We start from the raw sequence: 4948 nt of genomic DNA, 5'->3' as shown, positions 1-4948 counted from the left end.
GTGATCACCTGCATCCATTCATGTCAGTTGTGGATTCCAACGGACTTGAACAATACCATCAGGAGAGTGCAACACCCCACACGTCAAGAATTGCTGCAGAGTAGCTCCAGGAACACTCTTCTGAGCTTAAACATTTGCTCTGGCCACAAACGCATCAGACATGAACAATATTAGGCATATCTAGGATTCCCTCCAAATGTGCTGTTCAGAAGAGATCTCCACCCAGTCATGCTCTTATGGATTTATGGACAGCCCTGCTGGATTTACGCTGTCAGTTCCCTCCAGCACTACTTCAGACAGTATTCCGTGCCACGTCGTGGCGGCACTTCTGCGTGCTTGAGGGTGTGCTACATGATATTAGGTAAGTGTACCAATTTCTTTAGTTCTTCAGTGTAGTTGGAGTCGGCAGCAGCTCGTGGTCGTGCGGTAGCGTTCTCGCTTCCCACGCCCGGGTTCCCGGGTTCGATTACCGGCGGGGTCAGGGATTTTATATGCCTCGTGATGCCTGTGTGTTGTGAGATGTCTTTAGGTTAGTTAGGGTTAAGTAGTTCTAAGTTCTAGGGGACTGATGACCATAGATGTTCCATAGTGCTCAGAGTCATTTGAACCAATTTTTTTGTAGTTGGGGTCAGTGAAGTGAAATGTAAAGACGACAAGGATTTCTTGTCGGATGAGATAGGGTAATATCAATAGCAGCAGAAAATAGCATAATGGAAGTAGAACTCAATATGAAGAGGAAGATAGGGCTACGAGTATGTACTGTAAACAATTTAATGACACTGTTGTTCTTATCAGAATCGACAGCTAAACGACACCGACAGCGATAGTTCTCGCATACATGCCGATGTCGCAAGCTGATGATAAAGAGATAATGTGTATGAGGATATTGAAAGGATAATACAGTATGTAAAGGGAGATGAAGATCTAATAGTCGTAGTCGACTGGAAAGCAGTCGTATGAGATGGTGTTGAAGAAAGGGCTAGAGGAAAAGGAGAATATGAGTTCGGGAGAAAGAATGAGAGAGGAGGAACAACGAGGGATACCCTGAAAGTTAGTTCCAATCCGACGCGAAAGTTTTGCACAGATGTGTTGGGCAGTGTCCGTAGAGCAGCCGTCGATTGCGTCACATCGCTCACATCGCTCTGAATTCACAGGGAGCACGTAAATGTACCTACAAAATAGAGTCTCCCGCCAAGTACGAGGGTCTGTGAGAAATTTCGCCTGAAGCTATGCAGCTCACGTAACACAACTGTCACGCCGTTCCTCCTTCATGATAATTCTCAGCTGCACTCTGCAAGGGCAATGATGATCCTCCTACAGCGTTTCCAGTGGGAAGTGTTTGATCACCCGCAATACAGACCGCAATTGACCTGCTGAGTTTCATCTCTGCTCGCACGAACTGACTATGAAGACAGCATTTTGGCACAGACAACGAGCTGTGGACGTGCGTAGAGAATTAACGGAGAGCACTGGAAGCTGCCTTCTCTGAAAAGGTTATTGAAAATTGGTGCAACACCACGACAAATGTCTGGGAGTTGTGGCTAGCCGTTGAAAATAAAACATTTTTTTTATTTTTACAGTAGTGCCCATTTCGCGAACGATTGGAAATTACTTTCTAGATAGCTCGTGTATAATTGAGGTCTGCAACAAATTTGAACTAGTAATAGGGAAAACTGTCGAAGAATCACAGGAGGAGGAGGAGGAGGTGTACATGTTAAAGGCCGGGTGACACTTGAAGATTTCAGTTGGATTACAGCATGGTCAAGCACAGATTGCAAAATCAGGTATTGGAATGCAAGGCGTACGCACGAGCAGATATAGACTCAGATCATAATCTAGTAGTGATGAAGAATAAGCTGAAGTTAAGGAGGATAGTCAGGAAGAGACAATATGCGAAAAATTGGGATACCGAAGTTGTGAGGATCGACGAGATACGCTTGAAGCTTTCCAAGGCTATACATACAGAAATAAGGAATAGCTCAGTAGGCAGTAGAGTTGAAGACGAATGGACAACTCTAAAAAGGGAGATCAGCTAATTTGGGAAGAAAGGCATTCGTTCAAAGAAGGTAACTACGAAGAAACCACGGGTAGCAGAAGAAGTACCTCACTTGGTCGATGAAAGAAGGAAATAAAAAGCGTTAAGGGAAATTCAGGAATATAGAAATATATGTTGCTGAGGAACGAAATAAACACGAAGTGCAAGGAAGCTAAGACAAAATGGCTGCATGAAAAATGTGGAAAAATCGAAAAAGGAATTATTCTTGGAAGCACTAACTCTGCATATAACTTAACTCCGTCCGAATAGGCCATAAATGCCAAACAGTACCGTGTGGCCTCCGTCTCATCCTCAGTCCACAGGTTTTACTGGATGCTCTCAATTCGCTCTCATTTAAATATATGGCTAAAAGAGTCAGCTAACAGGAATTGTGAAACGAACCCTGTCGTCCAAGACCGGATGTCTGAAAGGGCGCAGATTCACCACGAGATGGGGGAAATCACAGGCGTCTGTGGTCTGTTGAGGCCTAAGCGCTGTAGTGTGCAAGTGAGACAGACAAGAACCTACGTCATAGGAAAGCACAGTAGAATCCGTTTGTGGCCGAGACGACTTAGTAGTGTGAAATACGGCGGACCTAAGATCGGCCATAAAGCGAAACGTCTATGAAAATTATTTAATTCTGTAGTAATGAGGGGAATCAAGCCACAATAATTTTAATCTGCCATCCTCCATAAATTTTCATGGTGATCCCAATAACACTTGAATATTGATCATATCTATAATAGTTTAGGATTTACTATTAAATCGAAATAACCAAGTTTAGCAACAAAGAACTAAATGCTAAAATCTGAATGCTTTTGCCGATCTCAACAATCGACATTTCGTATAGAATGGAATCATTAAAATGACAAACTTTATAAATATCAACTCTGTATCTTTATTTGTTTAAATGATATAGTAAATTTAAACTATCAGTATTTTCAGTTGAGCATCAGATCATCATTTCCTTCACACAAAACACATTGAACGGTGACAGCATGACATCCTATTGAATCATTAGGTAATAAAATATTTGTTGTACAGTTAAGTGCATAATATTTACTTCTGTTCGTTATTTATTTATCAGAAAGCACACTGCTGCAAGGATACTGGCCGTGACATTCAAAGTTAAGAAGGAAATTGTGTTGGTTTCATGTAAAAGAATTTAACATTTATAATGTAGTGGACATTATTGTTACTTTATTTAAAACGTGAAAGTGGTCAAGGTTTGATTTTCTAGATATGTTAAAATGTAAGGTAATGTAGAATAAGCTGTAGCCAATCAGATGAACTTCTTCAGGAAAGAGAACTGCGCTAGTCAGTTGAGCGAAGATGTTCGGCGCGCGGAAAATGCGGTCGGAGACGGGCAGAGGGCAGTTCTGGTAGAGACAGCAAAGGGGACAGTTCGGATGGAATCTCGAAAACGGACAGTTAGGCTGGAGACACCAAAGGGTACAGTTCGCATTGAGACGTGATAGTGGACAGCCAGTCTCTAGCCAGGTAGGAACTGAAACGACCTAGAAAATGTCGCGTTGAGTGGTATCACGGCACTTAGTCTCTGAGCGGTGAGCAGCCGCGGCCTGGTGTGGAATCTAACTTTTCACATAGTTAACAAGGTGGAGTATCGAGCTTGTAATTCGCGACGAGACTGTGAATGGACCAACTGTGTGAAATGGATAAGCGCTCGAGTGTAATAATAATTCTAAATACGACCACTTTCGTTGTTAGTTTGCTTTCTGAATAAACTTTATTATAAACAATTCGCAACTGCGTGGCCTACACCGTTTATGGGTGGTTAATTTAGTTCCCGATATCATTATTACTATTATTGTATGTTGTATTAACTTTGTATTTCGCAAATTTGCCATTCGCCAGACAGTTTAACCAAAGGATCACAAGTGTCTAATTCAGGGCGTGCAATCCGACACGTGTTGTTCAACGCCTAGACGAGTTTGAGCCAAGGCATTTCGGTGAAGAGAAACCACATGTCAGCCCCAACATCTTTGGGATGTTAGTACGCAATATGGAGGGACATGTGGTCAGCACTCCGCTCTCCCGGCCGTATGTCAAATGGTTCAAATGGCTCTGAGCAGTATGGGAATTAACTTCTGAGGTCATCAGTCCCCTAGAACGTAGAACTACTTAAACCTAACTAACCTAATGACATCACACACATCGATTCCCGAGGCAGGATTCGAACCTGCCACCGTAGCGGTTGCGAGGTTCCAGACTGAAGCGCCTATAACCGCTCGGCCACACCGGCCGGCGTTGTATGTCAGTTCACGAGACTGGAGCCGCTACTTCTCAATCAAGTAGTTCCTCAGTTTGCCTCACAGGGTCTGAGTGCACCCCACATGCCAACAGCGCTCGGCATACCGGATGGTCACCCATCCAAGTGCTATCCCAGCCCGACAGTGCTTAACATCGGTGATCAGACGGGAACCAGTGTTATCACTGAGGCAAGGCCGTTGGTGACTCAGCATAAGTCAAAACAACCTTCGGCGAAACTGAAAGCAAGGGCGGTAACATTAAGAGCGCAACGGGAATTCCACTGTTCAGTGCAGAGAAGAGAGTGGAAAGAGTACATTGTAGGCCTCTATGAGGAGGATGTTTTCTGATGCGAGAGAACAAGAAGCAGGAAAGAGATAGGAGATCAAGTAATAGAATCAGAATTTAAAGGAGATATGGAGGACTTATGATCTAATAAGGCAGAAGGGATCGAAAACATTCATTCAGAACTTCTAAAATCATATGGTGAAATGGCAACAAAATGATTTTTTACCTTGATGTGTAGAATATGTCAGTCTGGGGACTTACCACCGGACTTTCGGAAAAATATCATTCACACATTTCCGTAGACTGCACGAACTGATATGTTGGAGAATTATTAAACAATAACCTTAACAGCTCACG

The 4948-nt window shown here is 43.2% G+C and overlaps 1 pseudogene; it reads right to left on the bottom strand.

Moving 5' to 3' along the window:
* Positions 1–4390: 4390 nt before the first annotated feature.
* LOC126274352 (5S ribosomal RNA) lies at positions 4391–4508 on the bottom strand (annotated as a pseudogene).
* Between the last annotated feature and the right edge of the window lie 440 nt (positions 4509–4948).

The sequence above is a fragment of the Schistocerca gregaria genome, chromosome 5, assembly GCF_023897955.1.
Source record: "Schistocerca gregaria isolate iqSchGreg1 chromosome 5, iqSchGreg1.2, whole genome shotgun sequence".
In the NCBI taxonomy this organism is placed as follows: domain Eukaryota; kingdom Metazoa; phylum Arthropoda; class Insecta; order Orthoptera; family Acrididae; genus Schistocerca; species Schistocerca gregaria.
Note: the sequence above shows the minus strand (reverse complement) of the source record. Positions and strands in the feature narration are given on the sequence as shown.